At 38.3% G+C, this 24,282-nt stretch overlaps 1 protein-coding gene across 24 annotated transcripts in view; it reads left to right on the forward strand.

Moving 5' to 3' along the window:
- The first annotated feature begins 443 nt into the window (after window positions 1–443).
- The window catches only part of ADGRL3 (adhesion G protein-coupled receptor L3), an 829,014-nt gene continuing 805,175 nt past the window's right edge, over window positions 444–24,282 (forward strand). For 9 of the 24 annotated variants that reach the window (XM_032400448.1, XM_032400447.1, XM_032400456.1 and 6 more), the window contains exon 1: window positions 445–1,016. The gene's annotated coding sequence lies outside the window, so the exon portion shown is untranslated. Of the gene's footprint in view, window positions 1,017–1,038; window positions 1,475–1,513; window positions 1,844–24,282 lie in introns of those variants that run through there. The other 15 variants (XM_032400469.1, XM_032400460.1, XM_032400461.1 and 12 more) reach the window with 6 other exon arrangements.

The raw sequence follows: 24,282 nt of genomic DNA on the forward strand, positions 1-24,282 counted from the left end.
AAGAAGAGAAAGAACCGAAGAGGCGGCGGCGGCGGCGGCGCGGAGCTCGGGGCCGCGCGATGAAGCTCCCACATGCCCTCAGCTGCCCGGCCCGGCCGGCGAGCTAATCGGCCACCCCGCGGGCTCCGGGATCCGCGACCCCCGGGACGCAGCCCTCAGCAGCCGGGCGCCCGCTCCGCCCGCGCGCCCCCACCGTGCACCCGGGAAGGAGTTTGCGTGGCCGTCGCTCCGGCTCTCGGCGCAGGTTGCGGGCGCGAGAGGAGACCCTCCGCGGGGGAAAACCTCAGGAGAAGGAGGCGGGTTTGGCCGAGAGGAAGCCACCCCAGACTCTCGCGGCTCCCCCTACCTATTCCATTGCGCCCTTTCCCAAGCGGAAAGGGGAGGACGAGGAAGAAGAAGAAAAAGAAGGCGAAGGGGGTGGGGTGGGAGAACTGGATATAAAGATCGGCTGGGGGGATGGTGGAAGATTTTTGGTCTCTTCAGCAGCGTCTTTTCTTAAGCGGCGGCAGCAGCAGCGGCGGCAGCGGCCGCAGCAGGAGCAGGAGAAGCAGCCTCAGCTATGACTGTCGCATGTTACTAGCTGCCGCTTGGGTCTCGACTGCTGCTGGAGACTGAGCCCGACTCCGAAGTTGTGCAACTGTGGACTGGGAGAGACATTTGAACCCTCCTCTCTCTTTGCTCCGTTTTTACCCCCTGGTGTGTTTGAAGCGAGAACACGTAAAGGAAGACAAACATTTGGTTCTTTTTTTTTTTTTCCGACCTTTCTCCAAGGCTGTGTAGTAGAAGAAAGGGGGAAGGAGAGACTTTTTGTTGTTGTTTCTTTGGCCGGGGTCTCCACCCTCCTGCTGCCTTCTCTGCGCTTTGGTGTCATTCTTTGCCGCGTGTGGTGGGGTGTCTTCTCTGGGGCCGGCCGGTCTTCTGCCCCGGGCTCCATGGCTGGATTGTGGAAACTGCACCCGGCTGCAGGTTGTTGAGCAAACTGATGGGACGATCTCAGGGACCGGCGGTTACGAAAGGTAATTTATTTTTCTCACTCTTCCTAATAGTGGTGGCCCTGGCCCAGCGCAGGCGGTGGCGTCCGCGGGGCGGGCAACCGAGGGGGTGCGGGATTCACGCACACTCACCCACCCACTCACATACACGCCCGCACACACACTCATCCGATCGTGATGCGGGGTGGGAAGGGAGCCTCCTGGCTGGTGGGCACTGGGGTTTGGCACGGGTTGAGGTTTTTCCAGCAATTGGGCGATTTGGCGGCCGAGAGGGATGAAGGGGAGAGCAGACCCGGCACATTCACAGTTCAACACGCTGGGAATAGGAACTGGAATTTCCACCCCGGGAATTTTCCCTCCTCTCTCACCCCAGTGTCATCCCTTGGCGGGGGCTGAAAACAGACCAGGGGGCGCCTTCTCTCCATCGGCCCGAGCTGGTGCCGCTGGAGGCGGGAGCGGGCTGGATAACCGACAGGGACCGGGTGAGAGCTGGACTCTGGGGTGATGGGGACTGAGGGGCGGCGAGCTCACTGCGATCATTCCTAGACGCCTGTCTGGAGCATCCATAGGGGCCGCATTTGCCCAGGTCGCGCCCCTGAGTCGTATAGCCGTGCTGCCTCTTCGCACCCCGCCCGTTGTGTCCCCTTCACGGCAGTTTGGTTAAGAGCTGCTTGCCCAGGCTTTGTTAGGCGGTTTTGGTTGGAGGAAGCTGTTACTTTCGTGGGTGGCCCGGGGCGGCGCGGTGTTGGGAGTGGGCACGGGGCGGGGGACGGTGTTGCACGAATCCGGGCAGCCGGGATGCCAGGGCGGGGTAGGAAGAGCATTGGTGTCCGCGGTCGACTGGGTTACAGGTAGGAGGGCAGGCGCCCGGGAGCTTCCAACGGGAGAAGGGGACGCTCCGGCTGCAGCGGAGCGTTGGTGCCACCGCGCCCCCGCCACTGGTCCCCTGTCGGAGCTCAGGGGCTAAGCGTGCCAGGCCCCCAGCTATAGGTGGGTGGGTGTATAGGTAGGGGTGGGGGCGACCTCTGCTACCAGGGCCAGTTGGCTGTGCGGTCAGCGTGTGCGTGACAGTGTGTGCGCGTTCCTGCGCGCTCCGGGGGATGGCCGGGAGGTATTTGTGGGGATGGTAGAGCTGATGCTACTTGAGCTGAGCTTTCTTATCGAAATCGCCTGGGATCCGCTTAACTAGAAAATCTGGTTTGAGGAGGCCGCGGGGCCCCATAGGGGTTGCGAGGAAGCCTCACAGTGTCCCCTCTCCCCAGTGAGGAGCACTTCCGCGAGATGCGTGCGGCGCGTGTCTCTGGTGCAGCGCTCGACGCACCCCAGATTGGCCCTGATGAGGACCAAGGGATAGAACAGTCATCTCTCGAGCAGATTGAAATAACCGAGTCAAGCCAGAATAACCCCTGGTCTCTGGAATTCTCCGGTCACTTCCCTCACTCTGATAGAAACGTGCACTGCTTTATGGCCAGAGATATCACAGCAATTGGGCGAACTCTAGGTGTGTGAGCCACCTCTGGGTGTCTCCTCCCTGTGCCTGTGTGTGATCCTGCCTGCGGTAGTTGGAGCACATTGTAAACAACGGTGTAAGCAGTCCTGCCGCACTCTCCTTTAAAGCCCAACCTGGTGGTGTCTGTCCTGTTTACTTTCCTGGGTGGATTACTCACTAGGAAGTGTAAGCCTTCTTGCACCTCTGATTTTACATCCTTCCAGCCAGCTGCTGGGGAAATGAAAAGACGCATAGACGCGGGCAGGAAGGAAAAACTGCCTTCTGTGTTTTGCTCTGAAGTAAATAGGCGGTCTGCTAATTTACTGTCATATGAGCTATCGGCACTAAAGAATGTCATTGTAGAATCTACAAAGAAACACCTCTTTAGTAATTTTTTACTTGAAGAATGTTCTTCATTTCCCTATGAGATTAAACAGAATTTAGCCAGATTTCCCTGATACGTTTTTCAGTCTGTAATGGTACTAAATGACCTGGAGTTCTGGCGCCCAGTTTGTTTGTGGATTACAGATAGAATTGTCAGTTCTTTTATAGCAGCACCAAGAGGTTTTCAAATAATTTGTGTAGGAGCTAAAAGGATATTTGTGTTGAAATATCTCTCGGCTTTGTTTCACTCTTTTTTTTTTTTCTGTAATCAAAGCAAGGGTTAAAAAATATACAAAGATAAACAGTTTTTAAAAAGTTAAAAAGCTAAACTGCTTTTCAGTTTCAATAATTAAAAGCTATTAAATTCCTTAGCTGTAGATTAGCTTTGACTGCTTTGGATTTTGGTGCAAATGACTATGTTCTATTTTGTTTTTAAAAGTATAGCACTGTAAATGTAAAATGGTACTTATTTTCTAGGTACTATAATTTCTAGATTCCTTTTTTTTTTTTTTTTTAAAGATCTTGACTTCTTGAAAAAGCTTAGGCTGAAAAAAAAAGGAATACAGAATCATTGATACCTGACTTTGATTAAGTTATATTTTTATGCGCTATTGCTAGTGGCTGTCATCTTAATAGAAAACTTAGAGAACTGTGATTTAATGTATGAGAATCTAGCTTCATATATTTGTTTCATTTCTAGAGGATATATGTTACGGTCTTTATACTTGTAAATATTTCCGAAGATTAAAGAACACTTGTCCTCATTTTAGAAGATCTAATCACAATGATTCCCAGTCCTTACATTAGAAGATTTGATCAGATCTGTTCTTTGTTTCCTAGCAGCATGTGTTTCCTAGCAGTCATACATTCCACAGGTCCTGATGTCATTAGAACTGTGTCTGTCAGTGTATTGTGCTGTCTTTAGCTGAAGGTGAATGTGTCAGAGTGCTTGAATGCCATTCCATAGCACTTCTGTATCTCTAAATATTCAGTAACCTGCTCCATTGGTGTATATGGTTATCTGGACTGTTTCTATAAAGTCGGGATGGGAGGAGTGATTAGTATAAAGGTTTATGTGAAATATTCAAATATTTCTTAGAACTGTTAGGCTGAATCGGGCATCCCTGGCCTGAAGAGTGATAAACCAGCATGTGATTTGCCTGATGGGTAAATGCTTTTGATGGCTCATTTTAAGTGGCTTGGTGTGATTATCCTTCAGATTGAGAGCTCTCCTCAAAAATATGAATGGAAGGTTTTCTTAATGATCTTCTTACAGTTTAGAGATTTAAATATTCCTTTCTACGGGGAATAATAGCAAGTATGAGACGTACTGGCTCCAGCTACCGTGGCTGGCATTGTTTCTAGTAATTAAGAAAGACAAATTTTTTATGGTCTTGATTTACCTTTGATTCTTTGGTGAGCTATAGCCTAGGAAATCCTAGACAGGAGATTTAAAAATGTTATAAAAGCAAAAGGATTGAAGTTAGTCAAATTCTATAATGCTAAACTCAATTGTTTTTTAGATTTCATTTGGACCACTTTAACCACCGGTTGAAACTCTCTGAAAGGGGTTGCCAACTAGGAGTGACAGTTACTGTTACAAGTGGGGCATTTTTGCCCAGAAATCAGCAAGGAAAACTGATTGATTTTTGTATTTAAGAACAAAGAGCAATTTTTGAGAAATGCTGTGCAGCCTAAATTTAGCATGGTGTGGATGGCTAGAGCAGTTGGAATTAGAGGGAGGTGATCTTTCCTTAAGTTTTGCAAATGGCTATTTTCCCTTAGATTTCTGAGATTTGCATTACATTCAAATATGGATTTGTTCACATAGGGAGAAACCCTAAAGACAGAGGCTATATTGTAGTTTAGCCTTTGTTTGCCTTCAAGGACATATTTACACGTAGACTATTATTGCATTAATGTCTTGTCTTTTATGCAAATGAATTTCTTTATAGAATGCTTTATTTTATAATAAAATATAAATTAAAACATTCAAATTAAGTAAGGTCCTCCTGACATTTTCCCTTTGTTATCTCCATTTGTGTGTATGGGGTGTGTGTGTGTGTGTGTTGTTGTTGATCAATGGGGAGAAAAATCCCTATTTTTCATTCATTGTGATTTTGATATTGTTGTTTATTGGCCAGTGTGAGAAAGTAATGTGAGCATGCCTCTGGATAGCATTTATGAGTCCTAAGATGTGCATATATCCCCCAAAACCTTTTAATGTCATTCTGTCTGAGTGTTGTTGTGGCCCACTAAAATTAATTCTACTACTGCATAAGTAACCAGGTATGACATTTTTCTTAGAATTGTGAAGTTTACTCATGTACTAACAAATACATAAATAAATTAGTCATCGTACTCAGAATTAATTGGAATTCTCCATTTGTTTTAGGGAGCGGGTGAAGAGGGAGAGTTCTTCTTATATTTGATCATAACAGATTCTATAGATCTTAATAATTTATGTCTTGCTTATGTCTTATTGACAGTTAAAACAAGAATTTAGTTTAATATTAATGAGTTTCTTCATAAGAGTGATTACATATACATATTAGAAGACGTTAACATTTGGTCCATATTATTCAAGAATCTAAATGGAATGATGTTGGTGGTAATTCTGTTTACTGTGAAAATTATTTCTGAGATGGAAAATTAAATCCCCCAGTTGAATATTTCTTTCTGGTAAAACTTGTGGGTCCATTATTTTGTAGAGCAGGTAGTTCTCTCCTCTCAAAGTGAGTGAGTTCAGGGGAAATGTGTGGGTCCCTGAGACCCTTTCAGAGAGTGCGTAAAAAGAAAACATTTTTGTAACAATGCTGTGATGATATTTGCCTTTTACTCTCGTACTTTTACAAGTGTACCATGGAGTTTTCCAGAAGGCATGTGAACTGTGATCACATCATTGCTCTGATGGCATATGGCATGTGTGCTTGTATATTCTTGTGTTTTAAAATTTTCCCAGTTTAACTATTAGTTCATAAATATTGATAGCTGTAACCAACATAATCAAAAGTTGCTTTAGGTCATCAATTTTTAAGCATGTGAAAGGGTCCTGGGACCAGAGAGTCTGAGAACCTCTGGTGTTGACTTTTGCAAGATCTGTCTCCTTGTACTTATGCCTTGTACCCCATCTGACCATATAAAGAGTCATCTAGGATAAGAAAATAAGACTGTTCAAACTTTAAAAAGACACAAGTAGGTTGGATATTTTATTACTTGACATTTTCAGTATTCTTTTTCCAATGTAGAAAGCTTGTTTTTAGTTTTTTGTTGGTCCCCAGTTACTGAAATAGAAACTTTAAAAATGCCGGTCTCCAGCCTAATAATAGCAGAGGAGCTATAGGAAATATTCAAAATATGGGTCCCAGGTCTTGATATTCTCATATCTGGAGACACAAAATGGTGTGGTGGTAAAGAGAAGGGACTCTGTGGTGTGTTTGCCTAGGTTTGATAAGTTATTTGACTTTGGGTAAGATATTGGATCTCTCTATGCCTCAATTTCCTGATGTATTTTAATGGACATACAGTTGTTCTTTTTTTTTTTTTTAAGATTTTATTTATTTATTTGACAGAGAGAGACACAGTGAGAGAGGGAACACGTGCAGGGGGAGTGCGAGAGGGAGAAGCAGGCTTCCCGCCAAGCAGGGAGCCTGATGCAGGGACTCGATGCAGGGCTCCATCCCAGGACCCTGGGATCATGACCTGAGCCAATGCCAGTCGCTTAACGACTGAGCCACCCAGGGGCCCCCATACATTTTTTCTTAATTCATAGGTTTTTGTGAAGATTTAAAGGGAAAATACATGCCAAGTGCTTAAAACGGTTCTGGGCACATAATAATAGAGATGCAACTGTTTGCTACCGTCATTATTATTATTTTTACTAAATCTCAGGAGGGTCCCAGGAAACTTTAATCAACTTCCCACGTGATTCAGAAAGCAATTATGTTTCACCTCATTGCTTTACAGTATGTCTTAAAATGCTGTTAAATTTGAAAATTTCATATAAAAGATAATCTTGGTTTTATTTTACCCTCCCACTTTAAAACTCATGAACAGTTATGGGGATTTTTTTTTTTTTTTTTTATAGTAAGAACTAATAAAATACCTTTTTTAGCTTGGGCTAAGTTTGAAGTTGGGTAGAGAATGAAAGCCCAATTAAAACTAGATTTCAAAGACCCTAATTGAATATTTATGTATCTTGGGAATTATTAGGGAGGAAATCACTTTTCTGAAGTGATATTAAGACGACTCATTGCACTCTTAGTCTGTTAATCACTATCCAAGCACCACAACAGGCCATTTTCAGTGAAAAGGATCTTTGGGGTAATTATATGTTGTAGTTCAGTTTGTTTGTGAGTGGTAATATGCCTAATGAGTAAGGGAGGCTCCACAAAGAGATTAGTTTTACTAGATGCTAAACTTTAACTGGAGAACTGTGAATGGCACTTTGACATCTATGTGAAAACTTTAAAGATATATTATTTATAAATTATATACATCTTGGGGGGATATATTCCATGGCTAGTGTAATTTCTGACCTAGGCCTGCCACTATGAAATTAGTATTGCAGTACTTATCATCTCCACTTTGGTTAATACTGATCAAGTATTGTAGAAACTAAATTATACTCCTTAGATGGGCACTGTCCCTAATTACGAACTTCTCAGAAATGGCCTTTGGAATGAGAGGCACTTGAATACTGTCCCAGCTCCACAACCCTCTAGCTCTGTCATCTCTATCTGTAAAATAAAAGTAATAAAAGCTACATGGCTGGTTTGGGGAGGGGAATAAGAAGTAAATAGAAAAATAACCTGATAGAGTGAGCATTTAATGAATGGTCCCTATTACTCTTAGTTACGGTATTATTAGAAATGTCCTTAAGTACCATTAGTAAGAAAATCTAGCTAAATCAAATATCATTTTCTTAATTGAAGAGTTCTTGATGAGCTTTGAAAATCAATAGCATTTTCTTAAGCAGTTGAGAAAGGTTTCACGTGTCTTTTTGTTTTTCCCATGTTCTTTCCCTCTCTTCTTTTTTAACCTTTTGTTAAGTACCTGTTTTTGAGCTTTTCTTCCTAATCTTAAAATGTAATGCTCTGCTACGAATTCCCCACCAAAAATCATATAATCCTGACAGGAAAATATTTTTGACAGCCACCAAGTGCTGTGTCTGAAGATTGACTTCAAATCACGTATAAAATGAAAGTAGCAATTTAACTTAAGACATTTTAAATTAAACTCCTGATCATCTTTTCACATGGCATCAGCAGCTCTTTAAGCTTTAACTGCATCAGAATTTCCTACAGTGTTGTAACCAAGTCATCATAAACTTCCACGATTTAAGGATTTCTATGCTTTTAAAAGATTTATAATCCTTAAGTCAAGTCCTCATAAGATTGCGATAAATGCAGATGAACCCTTAAAATTCAAATCCCAAAATTGCTTTAAAGATCAGAAGTATTGAAAGGGTCATAAATAAGTCCAAATTTTAGAATTAACATCTGTAGGTCAGTGACGATTGCCAATAAAAGAAGTTATTGAGATGTGTGACTTATACCTATAATTACCCAGCATTTATGTTCAAGCGGAAAGACGTACAACAACATGGTAGGCGGTAAAGATGAATGAAAAAATAAGCTGCGCGTTGGACAGCTGAGTTGCTAAATTATACCAGAATTAAGTGTTTTAAAGTATGACTCAAGAAAATGAAAGCCAAGTAGAAACGACACCCCCTTCTGTTTGATCGGCTTGTGTTGGTGTTTATGCGTCCCGCAGGGGAGAGTGTGTTACTATTCAAGACAGCCCCAGTGGTTCCACAGTAGCCCGAGCCTGTGAGAATAGGGGAGAGACTCAAGCCCAGTTTTTGATGTTCTGCATGGGTGGGTAACCTGAATACTAAAATGCATTCCATTGACAGCTGACCCTGTAAGAAGTTTTTCAACAGTCTCCTGTTTTGTTTTGTTTTGGTTTGGTATTTTTTCCCCTTTTCCTCTCCTCAAAGCTCTTCCAAACACTTTTGGATGATAGTAAATGGTCCTGACTGATGGTCATCTTTTTTGTATGAGATTTTATTTCTGGCAAGAACGGAAGGCTCAACTGGTTTATATTTACGTCTTCTGTTTTTTCAAATTTTCAGTGCTCTTGATTTGTCTGTCAATGGCTGATGGTTGTTGTTTGAACCTTGACTCAGAATACTGATCATGACTTCAAGGAGTGGACAAAGAGTCTATTGAGAAATAGTTTTGTGTTAACATGTGCATATCTATAGACTTTCTTCTTTATATTGGCTTTAACTGTTCAGCTGAATTTGTCTATTGAGTTTTACTCGTATTATTAACTGTAGTTGACTTTAAGAGAACAGCTTAGGCAACCATTTTCTTTTAAAATAATGCACATTTTTTGAGTTACAGTACTTTTCAGTGAAATTTCACTTTAATTTCCAAAGTTTTTATGTGACAGTTAAATATTATTTAAGTCATTCCAAAATGCTGCATATTTTATAACATTTCAATTATCTTATGGACCTAAATTCAACTTACAAGATTTAGTAAAATGAATGTATTCATTATCTCTTTTAATTGCAAAGACACTTCCAACTAGCTTTAGGCTAAAATGATTAATTTATTGGGAGGTTATTGTGTTTCTCACCTAAAGAATCTTAGGGAAGGATGGAGGTTTACCTAGGCATCAGAAAAAAAAAAAAGCACCCTGAATACCACTAGGATTCTGCTCCAGTTGGTTGCCCCTACTTCAGTTACCACTTTTCCTTCTCTTTGCCTATTGGATCCTTTCCCTTTGACCACAGTCTGAATTTTTGGTACCCAGCTTAGATCAATCTACTATCTCTAGCTTAGTGGAGTCAGTAACGATATTGTAGATCCTCTGTGGACAGACACATAGTTAGCTTGAAGAAGGAAAAACTCATTAAAAGGCAGTTAAAACCTGAATGTCCCCTGTGGTGATCCTTTGTTAACTGAGACAGATCAGACATAAGGAGAATTGGCTAGGAAAACCATTAAAAATGGGTTTTATTCTCTTCCTGTGTGTGGCCAAGGTGATTTTGGAAAATGCTTCCCTACTTGGCCCAATAAACACATGTAAATCAAGGGATTCAAATCTTCAGGTTCAAGAACACCTGTGAAACTGCTGAAGTTATCAACTGCATATCTGTAAAGCCACCAAATAATTGAAAGATGTCACTTTACTTAAGCAATGTATGCCATTCTGTCATATGATGGTAGAGTTGTCATTGTACAATTCCAAACAGGGGCACTGGACACAGGTTTGGTGGCAGATAGAGTGCTGAATTTTTGCTACATGTGCTTAAAAATGCAGAGCAATACTGATCTTAAATGTAAGTGCAAGTTTAAATGTAAATTATTTAGGCATTGAGCATAAACAGGTGAACAGAGCTCCCAAGATGTGCTGTTGGACACAAGAGTTCATGGTTAAATTAACTTATGTGTGACCTCCACCAGCCACATTAAGAGGGTCCTTACTGAAAAGGAACAAAAGTTCCTAAACAACAAGTGGAGGTTGCACAGAGAAAAAATTATCCCAGAAGGAACTGAAGAAACAAAAACTTACGGCATGGGAATAAATACATCATAAAAAGAAATGCAGATAGAAGTAAAAGCAGAAAGATGAGTTTGCAGATATGAATCCATCCATTTGAGACATCTAATTGCTTTACACTTGCTAGTATACTCATTATGTCATGCTACTGATGGGAATGTATGTTAATTCAAGTAAACCTTATGTTTAGAGGCAGAATATTCAAAAGCACATCAAGTAGGACATTTCATATAATTTATTAGCTGTTTAAAGAATCCAATGAAAATATACTTCAACCTATCCAATAATAATGTTATTCAAATGACAGGCATTATTCAAAATAATAGATCCATTATTATGAAAACTAGAGTTTGGGTAGTGTTTAATGCTGACATTTGACCAACTCAAATAAAATGATGCTTTAGAAGTATTTTTTGTAGAAGTTGGGAAACCTCCTTAATTTATTGTTTTTTTTTAAAAATTTTTTATTGAAAATGGGAAGTTGTATTGATTTCATTTCTAAGTACCAACTCAATATAAATAGTAACGTATGAAGATAATTTGGAGAATTTTTTTTTTTTTTTTTTTAAAAGCCTTTTTTTTTTTTTTAAGATTTTATTTATTTATTCATGAGAGACAGAGAGAGAGAGAGAGACAGAGGCAGAGGGAGAAGCAGGCTCCCCGCGGAGCAGGGAGCCCGATGCGGGACTCGATCCCAGGACCCCGGGATCACGACCTGAGCCGAAGGCAGACGCTTAACCGACTGAGCCACCCAGGCGTCCCAATTTGGAGAATTTTTAATGGTTAGTATAAAACTTAATTAGAAGAACTCCAGTGCACCTTCTTTATTGTTGCATATCCTTGAAGAAGAAAGAGCACTAAAAATTAGTAGGCTGTCAACATTGTATTTTTCTGATTTGACATTATTAAGCAAACTTTGTATTTCTTTTTTTGGTGCATTTGATTAAATGTGTGATCGTATCTTGGTAAAATAGCCTGCTGGGCTGCAGACAGTAGTGTTCAGAAATGAAATTTGCTTAGAGCCTCTGAACCGACATTTTTCAACGAGACCTTTTTTGAATAATGGATGATAGTGAGATTGCACTGGTGTGTATGTGTGTTTTCTTCCTTGGATATAAGGAGTATGGAGATAGAGCAACACAAAAGTAATGAGGTATGAAAGAGAGCATTAGGTTTGTAAATGAAAAATGAACCTACTTTATTACAAATGAATGAACTATTTGTATGAGGGACTACGTATCTTTATCAGAGGATGGTATGCTAGTCTGTCTGCTTTGGTTTAGTAATCTTACTGTGTTAACTTCCTTACCTGCTACTCTCTCTTAGCTTGGTAGATGTTATTCTGGAATTTTTGCTATTATCCCAGTGTTCATCATGTACATAAGCTCTTTTGATCCTACTTGGGTGCCCATAATAGCTGAATTTAATTTCCACTCATCCTTCCCAATGCAGCTCATTCTAAGTTCTGAACAAACATATTTTAAAAAGGTTTTTTTTTTTTTTTCTGATTATAGTACTTGCTCATATTGAATACTTGTGAAATATAGAGATACATAAAGTCAAAATAGAAATCACCCTATATATCATAGTGGTACCTCTCAATGTTCACAGACATTATTTTACACATATTTTAGCTTGATTATCCACATATTCTATATATTACCTGTATTTTATGTATGTGTGTTTGTTTTAGTAGAATTAAGGTTAAATTATATATACAGTTTGTGTAATTCTCTCTAAATTTCCCAATGCCATTCATTTTTTGAAAGCATCATTTTAAATATTGTACAGTATTTCATAGAGTGATACATTATGATTTACTTAAACATTTCCTTATTCACGTGGGTTGTCATATTTTTCTAGGATAAGTAATGCTAAGCTTGTCTCATTCTCTGATGATTTCTGTAGCACAGATTCCTTGAAGTACAGTTACAGGGACAAAGTAAATAATTACTGTTTGAGTTTTACTGCTTGGCGACAGTGATCCACATGCATCGTTGTTGCCTGAGCGTAAGTGGTCCCCCTAAATTTCTGGAAATTCTTTCTTAAGAATTGGTAACTCTTGGTTATGTGTAATTAGTCATTACTAACTCTAGGTAATTATATACTTAGTAAAGTTAGTAACTTACTGTTCGGTAGTTTTTAAGAATTACTAACTCATATGTATCAATGTGTAAAAGCCAAGATCAATAAAATAGTAATAAAAAATGAAATTTACTGGCTATTAACATTTAAATAAAGGACTGTGCCTAGTGTCTTTGAATATAACATAATGTTAAAACAAAACCATACAATGAAACTGATTTATGAAGAATTAGAAAGTTCACCATCCAGTTTATGTCCCCATAAACTTTCTTAGTTTTGTTCTTTGCTCTGAATAGGTCTCTTCTCTCTTAACTTTGTCTAAAACATCAACTTAACAAAGCTCTCCTCTACCAAATCCATATGGAACAAGAACATTGGAGGGCTTGGTTTGGGCTTTTTTAAAATTTAAGTATGAAAAGTAGAGATAAATTTTATCAGCAAACATATTTAATGTAAATGAAGTTTGTTTATAAAAGGAGAAAGAGGTCAGTAAAGAAAAGTAAGCAGTGCATTGTGGCTCATAATTAGTAAACGTGAACTCAAGTTTTGCTTGGTGTAAGTTCAATTAAAGATTTGCCCATAAGAATAAGAGTGAGGTGTAAATTATGAGGTGTTCAGTAACTCTTAAGTAAAATTGAAGAAGAAAACAGCAGGTGTATAATGCAACTTTTTATCATTTTTATAGTGATGGCGATACCTGTTGAGTTTGATTTCAGTAGTTCATTCTTTGGTCAAAAGGACTAACAGTTAAATATCATCTTTGTGACTTCTGCTTCCAGTCGTAAACACATAAATGGAAGGTACATTTCTAGCAGTCAGATTGGTAACCAGTTCTTACCTCACTTTCTGTATTTTCTTTAAATTTGCACCAGAACATATTTATAGGACAGTTTAAAGCTTGATTAATAAATGAATATATAACTGCATGAATGTGCTTTATGGCCCTAGAAGAAACAATTGAACATGAAAGCAGTTTTTGAAGTTACTGTTGCAAGATAAGTTCAAGTACCATTGAAAATTGCTCTGTATCAGCATATGAAAAAATAAAGGCATAGAAAGATTCTTAAAAGGCACACTCTAGCACACTTTGTTTCCTCAAAATAAATATTAAATTGTTGTTGATTAGCAACTCCCCATTTGCTAATTAGCGGGTATAAGATTTTAGTTATATAAGATAAGGAGGTTCTAGCCATCTGCTGCACAATATTGTTAACCATAGTGACAATATTGTATTGTACAATTAAAAACCTGTTGAGAGGGTAGATCTCATGTTAAGTATTCTTACCACAATAAAGTAAAAATTAAAATAAATTAAGTTCTCAAGAACTGAAGTGACATGTCCAAGGCGACATGGCTGGTTTATAGCATACGCTGCCTTTTATTAAGGAATTTCTCAGTCTTGCACTTGAGTGTTCTCATTTTTGATTTTAGGCATGGTTGTGTCACTGTGTAGCTGATCACACTGGTCCTATAACTTAAATCGTGGATAGGACTGGGGGTTCTTTCTCTCTAAAAACATCCATGAGGTAAAATAAAATGGTAGAGCTCATTAGTATAGAATACCTGTACTTGCAAGTTGATATTTCAAGAAAATTTAATAGGTATTTTTTAAAAGAATTTTCACGTTACATCCTTCTTAAAGGGCTGAGGCACAAGACTGCATGTGGTAAGAGTATATTTTAAAACCGTAAAATAGGTTAGACATTCTATTTGTGAATGCTTAAAAAGAAATGGACATAATGAAGATATTTTACATTCTTTAAAAATGTTAAGGACTCTAAGACGTTTCTCTCATATTTCTCTTTTTATATTTCTCTATATTAAGCATACTAATTATTAGCAATAAGTCATCTTAAGATTTGATATATGGGATTTGATACAGTTTCTTTTATCAGCTTTTTTTCCCTTATGTTTATATATCAAGTAAATTCCACATCCAGAGCTCTGGGCCCAAGGTACTATTATCTTATACTAAGGCAAATTCAACAGCTCTTCATTTATAAAGCAGAAATGTATATGTTGAATATTATACATTTATTAAGGAATTTCTCAGTCTTGCACTTGAGTGTTCTCATTTTGATTTTAGGCATGGTTGTGTCACTGTGTAGCTGATCACACTGGTCCTATAACTTAAATCGTGGATAGGACTGGGGGTTCTTTCTCTCTAAAAACATCCATGAGGTAAAATAAAATGGTAGAGCTCATTAGTATAGAATACCTGTACTTGCAAGTTGATATTTCAAGGAAGTTACATTTTATTGCTTCATTAAGGCATTAATTTTGTCATTCACTATATATATATATATATATATATATATATATATTTAAAGATTTTATTTATTTATTTGACAGAGAGAGGCACAGCGAGAGAGGGAACACAAGCAGGGGGAGTGGGAGAGGGAGAAGCAGGCTTCCCGCTGAGCAGGGAGCCCGATGCGGGGCTCCATCCCAGGACCCTGGGATCATGACCTGAGCTGAAGGCAGACGCTTAACGACTGAGCCACCCAGGCACCCCCACTATATATATTTTTAACAACAAATGTCTGCAGGATCCTGGGATATATATGGAGCTTAATGTGGCAGAAGGAGCCTCTGCCTTCATAGCACTTGCAAAATCAAGGAAATAAAGAGGCATTAAGCAATGCATCTATTATCATTAATAATTTTGTTAAAATTGTGTTAAGTGCTACAAAGGTCAAGTCCAGAATGGTAAGAGAGTTAGAGAGTTATAGCAACAGGATCAGACCTTGTCTGTGTTGGGGGGTGAGTGGGATCTGGAAAGACTTCCCAGAGCAATTGACATTTGAACTGAGATATGAAGGTTGAATAGGCACCCAAGAGAATATGCTGGTTCACTGCTCCCTTCACATACTGTCATCAGAAGAGCTAATCACAAACCCAAGTATGTTCCAGTAGAGGAGGTTAATAGAGCTGAATAAAGGGAAGAAAATTGAGCATGGTTGCCTTGATTTGGCAATAGGGACAACACACCGGAATTTTTCACTTTTCAGAGAAAGTAAGCTAATATAGAGAACATTTTAATATCGGTTGTCTGCCTGTAATATTAAATTTCAGGATGATAAACTATCTGTTGACCATAAAGAATGGTAGATTTGAGATGAGGAGCATACTTGAGAGTTATACAAATATGGAAACCAAGGCTTTTTAGTTTTGGAGATGTAGATCTGTGTCTTTGTGACTGTGGGGTGGTTTTCCTCTAGAAGATTGGTTTCTGTTCATCCTCATCCAGTTTTTCCCCATCCCCATTGACCTATGAAGTGTCTGGTATCTTTTGTTCCTGAGGAACTCTGAAGAAGTGAAGGAACTAGCTTTAGGAATACCAGTACTAAAGTTTGGCAGTGCTGTGGTTATCACTATTTCCTTGTCAAAGAATAGCCGTAAAATATCAATCTGGCAAACAGTGGTTAAGGGAAATGTGGTATTATCATTTAGTAAAGACAGTAGTTTGTGTATCATCTCTTCACTTCTAGAAGTTAGCTTATTATTTAAGTTTTGGAGGCTTCCTGCAGTGTTTGAGGAGAAAGTTGATTTTCTTGTTATTTAGAACAAATCCTTTAATATTGATAAAATAATGGTAAAGCATGTTTTAGAAAATGGATGATATTAGTTTAAGAGTCTGAGCAAAATGGTAAGTGTGGTTTAAGAAAATTATGTTAGGTGAATAAAATTTTTAAGAGGAGAAATACTATAGTAAGAAGATAGTAAATTTGGAGTCATTAATCTTTTTCCTCCATTTATCAATGTTTGTTGAGTGCTTCCTATGTGATAAAATGAAATACAATTGTGATAGAGATGGAAAAAAGGGAAAATACCGAATTTTATGAGGGTATTAGGCTCAGGGATCTCAGGCACTCTAGATGAGAGGTTTTCTTTTCTGCCGAGCCCTGGAGTATATGTAGGAATTGACCGAGCAAATAGCTTTCCCGAAAAGAGAACCTCCTGTTTCAATCCCTAGAAGAAGGATCTTGGTTCATGTGAGGAATTCTGAGAAGGTCTAATAGCAGGAACATAAAGATTGAGAGAGGAAGTGGCATGAAATCTGGCTAGGAAGTAGGAGCCCTGCATTTGTAGGGTTTTTTTTTTTTTTTTTTAGGTTAAGTAGTTTGGACTTTATCTTAGGAGCAATGGGAAGACATTGAAGGTTTTAAGCAGGGCAATAACAATATTGCATTTTCCTTTTACAAAGATCATGTTGGCTCCTCTGTGTAGAAGTAACTGGAGGAGGCATCAGGAAAGGGTTGTGGAGAGATCAGTTAGAGGAGAGTCCACGCTTGTGCCGTGCAGCTGGGAGGTGTAGGACAGAACCTGCCTCTTTCTGGTGTCAGTCATATATAAAGAAGAGGTTTGCATTAAATAATATCCCTTTGACTCTAATATTCTGTACTCTAATTTGATTGTAAGGACACAGGGGATCTAAGTGATGGTGATCACTGGTTAAATGACCTTATCTGAACTTGTTACTCATTTTTAGTGATGTTGATATACTGTTATGTAGTTATAATTATCCAGTTGTTAAGTCAGATGTATTTTTACCTGAATGTTAAAATTTCTTCTATAGAGACCTATAATATAATTAGAATTTTTATATATTTGTATTTTAAATGTTGTGTAAAAGTCATATGTTGGAACTGCATTTAATTTAGTTAAGAGGGTTTAACCACAAAGTTTCTTGCATTTTGGTCAAAGCAATGTTTATGAATCCTCATTATTGAAATCATTCAAAGGAGTTCCTATTTTTTTTTCTTTTAAAGATTTTATTTATTTTTTTGAGAAAGAAAGAGTGAGCGAGAGAGAAAGAAGGAGCAGAGGGAGGGAGAAGCAGACTCCCCAATGAGCAGGGAGCCCAACTCGGACCTCGGAGCTCGATCCTGGAAGTCCCAGGTCCTGACCAGAGCCGAAGGCAGACACCTAACCGCCTAACTGACTGAGCCACTGAGGTGCCCCCAAAGGAATTCCTGTTTTAACAATATGTCGAAAGACAGTAGTACATGTTTCTTGCAACACTACAGTGGTCTGCTAATCTGAGTGACAAAGGCAAAAATGTTAATTGTATATTATTTAAGAACTTCTAAGGCACTTTAGCTTTCATGTCTTTCATTAAAAATTTAAATATTTTATTTTTCCTGAGTCCTGTCTTCCAGTTCTCTGTAGCCCTTTTGTTATATCTGTTATATGGCATTTATGACATTGTGCCATGGCTTTTGATTATTCTTCTTGCTTTTTAACTCTGTGGAAATTTAAATTCACAGAAGGCTGGGGCTGCTCTTAGTTTTTCCTAATCTGGAGTACTTGAGTATGTAAATGAGGTTTGTGTTTTATGTTGATAGGTTGATTTTTTTTGAAGGTGGTGGTGTAGTGTGTTAGATGAAGCATTATACATGAAATGCGCCTTGTGTAATTTAAAAAAAAATTAATAGCACAGACTCTAAAAACATGGCTGTGTCTATGAGACTTAGTGATTTAGAACATGGGCGTTAAGAGGCAGATGAACTCCAGCCTAAACCCTGGAACTACTGTATCACAGCAGTGTGACTTTGGGTCATTTTCTGTGCCGTGGTTTCCTCTCCGACTCACTGGGCTAATAATATCTATTTCATAGTGGGGTTGTGAGAATTAAAGTAGTTCATACAATATAATGCACTGTCATGAGGTTTGATTATTATATATGAGAGTCAGATGGGAAAAAGAGTGCTGTCATCACCCTTGCCTCACGTAGCAAGAGTAGAGCACAGCGATTCAAGCCATCTCTTTTTTTCCTTTGCTCACAAACTTTTTGTGAGATTTGACATATTCCTTATCTGTTGACTGCAATTTTCATGGGCTTCCATTTGGAATCATTTTGTCACGTTACTTCATGTACACCATACTATCTTTTTTATCTGAGTTATTCTGAAAGGAATGATTATCTAGCAATTTATGAGATACAAACGGAAGCCTGAACACTTGCGGGCACTGTCAGATAAGAATGCCAGAAATGCCTTTATTACTTATTTCCATACATTCTGTAGGCATCTATACCTAATAGAGAGAGACTATAAAATGCAGTTTGTCTACGTAGTGTTTCAGGGCAGACATGCTTTCACTACTGTACATTTCCCCCTAAATCAACTATATTTAGGATTTGAAGAAAATGACTCATTTTAAAAGTGACAATCAAAGAAAATAGTATTATTGTCACAAAGAAAGAACTATTTCAGAGGGTAGGGTATGCTCGTAGAGTCCTTTATGTTGAACAACTTCTGTTACGTTGAATGGAATACAGTTTTATAAACACGTATAAAACAATGAGGGATTATAATTAAATAGTACTCAGCAAATTTATTGGCATCCTTAAGAAAAAATATACAATTGCCATGCGTAATTAGAACAGTACAGTTTTCAAAAATATTTTGAAGGCAGGTATTCTGAAAGCATTTACAGATGTGCATGAACTAGGAGTTGGTGCCCTTTATTCTTGGCCTGTGAGAACTTGCTCTTCACATCTAGGCTTGTAATATGATGTCAATATTTGTGTCCTCTCGAAGAACTGCTCTTTCAATATAGGATCTTCTCTGTTCTTTAATTACAGTGTGTAGAGGAGATACGATTTTAAACCTCTGTTGACAGCTGAAAGGACTTTTTGAAAGAACATAAAAACCCTTAAGTTCTTATTCTGGGTAATCAAATACGTGATTTTACTTATAATCCTAACTGCTCTAAAAGTGAATATGTAATTTTTCTCTGAGTTTTTGACTTAATACTTTCTTCCATAATTAAATTGTTTTATTTTTTTCTGAATGTTGTGTTAAAAAGAACTGTTAAACACAGTGTGACATAGCTAAACGTATTTAAAAAAACTTATTTTGAATAATATAGGGTAATTTAGCAAACCAGATGTTGCTAAGTTCTTATTTAATCAGAGATAAAAACTATTCACAATATAGTTTTGTCTAGCTGTCAGCTTAGATAAATGAATCCATTTCAGTCAGCATGCTCCTAGCGAGAAAAGGAGGCGATATAATAGCATTTTTCTAGCTACATTTGTTGAATATAAATATTAATCTTCTATGTGGTTAAAACCATGCTGTGCCAATTCCATCATAACCATAATTGCAGAGAAGCCTTTTAGTTTTTTTATTTTTATGAATTTTACTTCTTTTTATCCTTCTGGAGGCCTTGAATTAGATTCTACTTTTCATTTAGATTATATGTCCATGTAGGTTTGTGTTAATCTTATATCATCTTGAGGCTACTTGTTAAGACACTATGGTGTAATTTATTTTCCAAATATACTACTGCCATATTATCAAGGTTTTTTTTTCTCCCAAACCTACACCTCTATCTTTACCTTTTAAAAAAATCTGTTGTAATACATGAGAGAAATTTAAATATTAATATTTTATATATTTCCTCTTTTGTTCTATAGCATTAGTTAAGGCAAACTGCTTCCAGAGCTATGCTGACTTCTCAGAAAATGGTGCATAAAGTAAAACACTTAAAGGAAAACAAAACCCAGACTAACAAAACAAAATAAAATAAGGCATAAAGCCAAAAAAAAAAAAAAGTTAATTTCAAGCTCCATTAGAAATGCCAGTGAGAAGAATGGCAGGATATCATGATAGGTAGAGGGACCAAAGTAGTAAGGAATGAGTTTACATATTCTAGTCTTCTTGTTCTGTAGTCAAGAAAGATGGAAAAGAAAACACCAGAAAGTGAATAATTTCCTCTTTTTTTAATTTAATTTTTTTAATTTTTATTTTTTTAAAAATTTTATTTATTTATTTGACAGAGGGAGACACAGCAAGAGAGGGAACACAAGCAGTGGCAGTGGGAGAGGGAGAAGAAGGCTTCCCGTGGAGCAGGGAGCTGATTCGGGGCTCGATCCCAGGACCCTGGGATCATGACCTGAGCCAAAGACAGACACTTAACGACTGAGCCACCCAGGTGCTCTGAATAATTTCCTCTTAAGACAATCTCAACAGCATCACTTTTCTATACTAATAAAAGTTTTAAATTTAAATTTATATTCTGTATTAAGGGCCTGTATACAAGGGGCTGTAGTAAGATGTTTGATATTATGGTCCTAATTGTTGATTTTTGTCATATGTATGGAAAGCTTGTAGAGAAAATTGCTGGCATAGTAGAAAACCACCATGAGCTGTAATAATTACCGGAGCTAATTGATTGTTCCAGCTTATGTGGATGTTTGTCTAGGCCATTTATTGAGGAATTACAGAAAATGAAGATTGAAGTTGGAATTTTATTTCCACCTCTAAGAGTAATTATTAGCATGAGTCTCAAATTTTTTTAAAAAGTAATGTTCTCTCTCTCATCTCAGTTTTATTCATGTCCTCTTCAGGGAGCAAGTTTTGAAAGCGTTCTTCTTCATTGGTAGATAGAAAGTTGGTTGGGGGCATTTCACATACTTGTCTTTAGAGAGAAATTAGAATGCTAAAGAGGAAGGGGAAATCATAGGCATAGTTTTTTCTCCTCTTGCTTTTATTGTGGAATTTTGAGAAAAGAGTAGAAAGCATATTTGATGGGCTCTCTCTGCAGCTACAGATACTACCTACAATATGAGCAGTGAAAAGACAGTGGTGCAAAATTGTCCTTTTATGGATTTCTCATTGGCCTCTTGCTTCAGTGATTTAAATGAGGAATAAAACAATCCTCTTCTCCTGGAACAGGGTGGTTTTGAATGTAGGTGTAGAACCAGATTGGTGAGTGGTGGTGTCAGTCAAATGCCTACTTGTGTTTAAGATTTATATGTCAACATTGTGGGTGTTTTGCCCACACACTATGGGGTAACAGCCCATATTTGATTGTAATTTTTTTCCTATGGTGTTGAGGGTGTGTGTCTGAGTGTTTGTGACTTAGTGATTGTCTGGGCAAAAGAGGTAGGTCATTTGGAGTTACTTGTCATTCTTATATTGGCCAGTTTCTGTCTGCTTCCTTATGCCTTGTGAAGCACAATAGAAACAATAATTTAGAAAGCAAGTGATCAGCATCCAAGGGCAAAATGCTAGTAGATTCCAGACTTTAAATGTATGATTTGTCGGGGTTGCCAGATATTAATTACATTCAGAAATCTAAGTTCACAAAGTACTAGGTAAGTGTCTTTATATTTATTAACCTCTCATTTTAATTTCTCGATGTATTGCTTAATTAGACAATACCTTTTGTACTCATAAAATTTCTATATTGGTAAATGGGAACTTATTTTGGGGATGATTTTTAAAAATCATAATTTAATTTTTATTTCCAGAAACAATCTTTGTGTATACCTGAGTAGGGTCTCAAAGTCAGAGTTGATGAGAATTTCATACTAATAACTTCCTTTATTATTACTCTTTCTTCCAGTTTTCAGAAAACTTTAATGTTTATTTTCCATAGCTATAATTTTTTGGGTGGACTTTCAAATATCTAAAAGGTGTTTATATGCCTTTGTTTGGGTCTTTATTGACATTCAAATGTATGTTACATGAATGTGGGAGCCACTTTTTTATTCTTTTAAAACTTATTACAGGGACACCTGGGTGGCTAGTTGGTTAAGTGTCTGCCTTTGGCTCAGATCATGATCTCAGAGTCCTGGGATTGAGGCCCACATCAGGCTCCCTGCTCAGCACAAGTCTGCTTTTCCTTCTCCTCCCCACTCATGCTCTCTCTCGCTATCTCTGTCTGTCTGTCTGTCTCAAATAAATAAATAAAATCTTGAAAAAAGCTATTACAATTTTGATATAGTAGTGGTCAGAAACTTTAAATGTGTGGGTTGACTTTGGTCCACAAGTTGAAAGTTTCCAAAGCATAGATTTATTGTTTCTTATTTAAACATTGTGTGTTCATACTTTTTTTAGCTGAAGGAGAAAAAAATGGACTGGGTCTTCCAGATTTTCTCTGGAGGGAATAAAGAAAAACTGTGTTATAAACCTTACTTTTTTAAAAAGTAAACTCTATGCCCAACATGGAGCTTGAATTCATGACCCTGAGATCAAGAGTTGCATGCTCTACTGACTGAGCCAGCCAGGCGCCCCAAACCTTAGGTTTTTTGAAGGCCAGAAAAAAAGTGTACGTCTAGGGAGTGGTGGTGTTTAAAATACCTGAGTAGAGGTTAATAGTTCATAGTGGTCATTTGGACATGCAGAAATGAACATGCCCCTACTCGATTGAGGGAACCTCCTTGAATCCTCTGCAGACCTGGTCCAGGATCTTCTGAATGTAACACCCAGCCACCATTTATCCTGCATGATTCCCCAAACATTTTGGAGAACAGAGGGAAGAGTGCCTCCCTTCCATGTTCTCCGGTCCTATCACTTCTAAGCCAGAATCTGCTTTGTATTTTATCTGTTGGCAAAGGGAGGGGAGAAAAGAATCAATTTTATCATTTCACCCCAAGGTTGGAACTCCTCCCTGAAATTCAGCAATTTGCACTCTGGTGCTCTCAGTGCAGCTGCCTGGTGGAGTGGAAGGGCAATTCAGTGATCCCAAGGAGTGGGAATAGTCATGTTCCGTTGGTATGGCCTTGTGACCTGTGTTATTTCCTGGATGGTACTATGGCCTAGTAAGTTCCCAGCCAAACCCACCTTCCTGGGGATTTGTGGCCCCACAGTTAAGGGGCTATGTAAGACTGAGAATTTTATTTATTTTTAATTTTTTAAAAGATTTTATTTATCTATTTGACAGAGAGAGAGAGTGAGAGAGAGCACAAGCAGCCGGAGACGCAGGCTCCCTGCTGAGCAGAGAGCCTTACGACCCTGGGATCATGACCTTTAAAGTTTCTGAGCCGAAGGCAAACGCTTAACCAAATGAGCCACCTAGGCACCCCAAGACTGAGAATTTTAGAAACATGTCCAGTTTTATGTAGCTATTGGGTCAATGTATGGCCTTTCCATTTTTCCCTTTCATATCTCTATACTAACAGGGACACTATCTTTCTGCTTCGTCCTCTTCAACCTCAGTGCTGTCCTGGAGGCATTAACTTAATGTCCTTTAACTATCAGGTGATATGATTCACTTGGCAAGATGTGTGAAAATCAGTCAGAGTACCATAGTAAAGATTTGTCTGTCCGGGTAATTACAAACACCACCTTGTTATTGGCTTTAGTGAGGTATAGATTATTATATTTTGACAGGCATCTGTTTAGTAGGCATCTCTGTTTATACTTCCATCTGCTCTTGTAGTGATACCCAGTTTAATTCTGGAGCTAAGCTTACTTCATTCTTAGAGAAGCAAAGTTCGTTCTTCTGAGCCTAATCAACAGCCAAACTGATCTTTCAGTGACAAACCTAGCTCATCAAGTTCTTTGGATTTGGTTTTGTATCTGTTTTCTTTCCTGGCCCATGGTCACAGTGAATATTGCAGTGAATATTTCCCTAGTCTCCCTCAATATTTTTTCCAGCACTGCTTTTCACCTTCTTGTTATCTGAATTCTTTTTTATACAAACTCTCATGTTCTCATTTTTGTAGTAATAGCCACTCAGAGTGCTCTCCACCCCTAATCCTTGTCTCACCAAGAATTACCATTTAGAATTTATGATGATTCATCTTGGCATTACAGGTTAGTCACTTTTGCCAACCTTAGATTTAGTTCTCTATTGTTTCTTTTCAGCTTAAATATTACCATAAACATTAACATTTCTAAACCCAATTACAATTATCATGCTTCCCATCAGACATTAGCACAAGCCTTTCTCCTAGCTTTGTGAGGACTGTCTGAGAATCTATAGTTACCCAATTGGCTGAGATTAATGACTACTTTT

Source organism: Phoca vitulina, unplaced genomic scaffold, assembly GCF_004348235.1.
Source record: "Phoca vitulina isolate PV1807 unplaced genomic scaffold, GSC_HSeal_1.0 scaffold3, whole genome shotgun sequence".
In the NCBI taxonomy this organism is placed as follows: domain Eukaryota; kingdom Metazoa; phylum Chordata; class Mammalia; order Carnivora; family Phocidae; genus Phoca; species Phoca vitulina.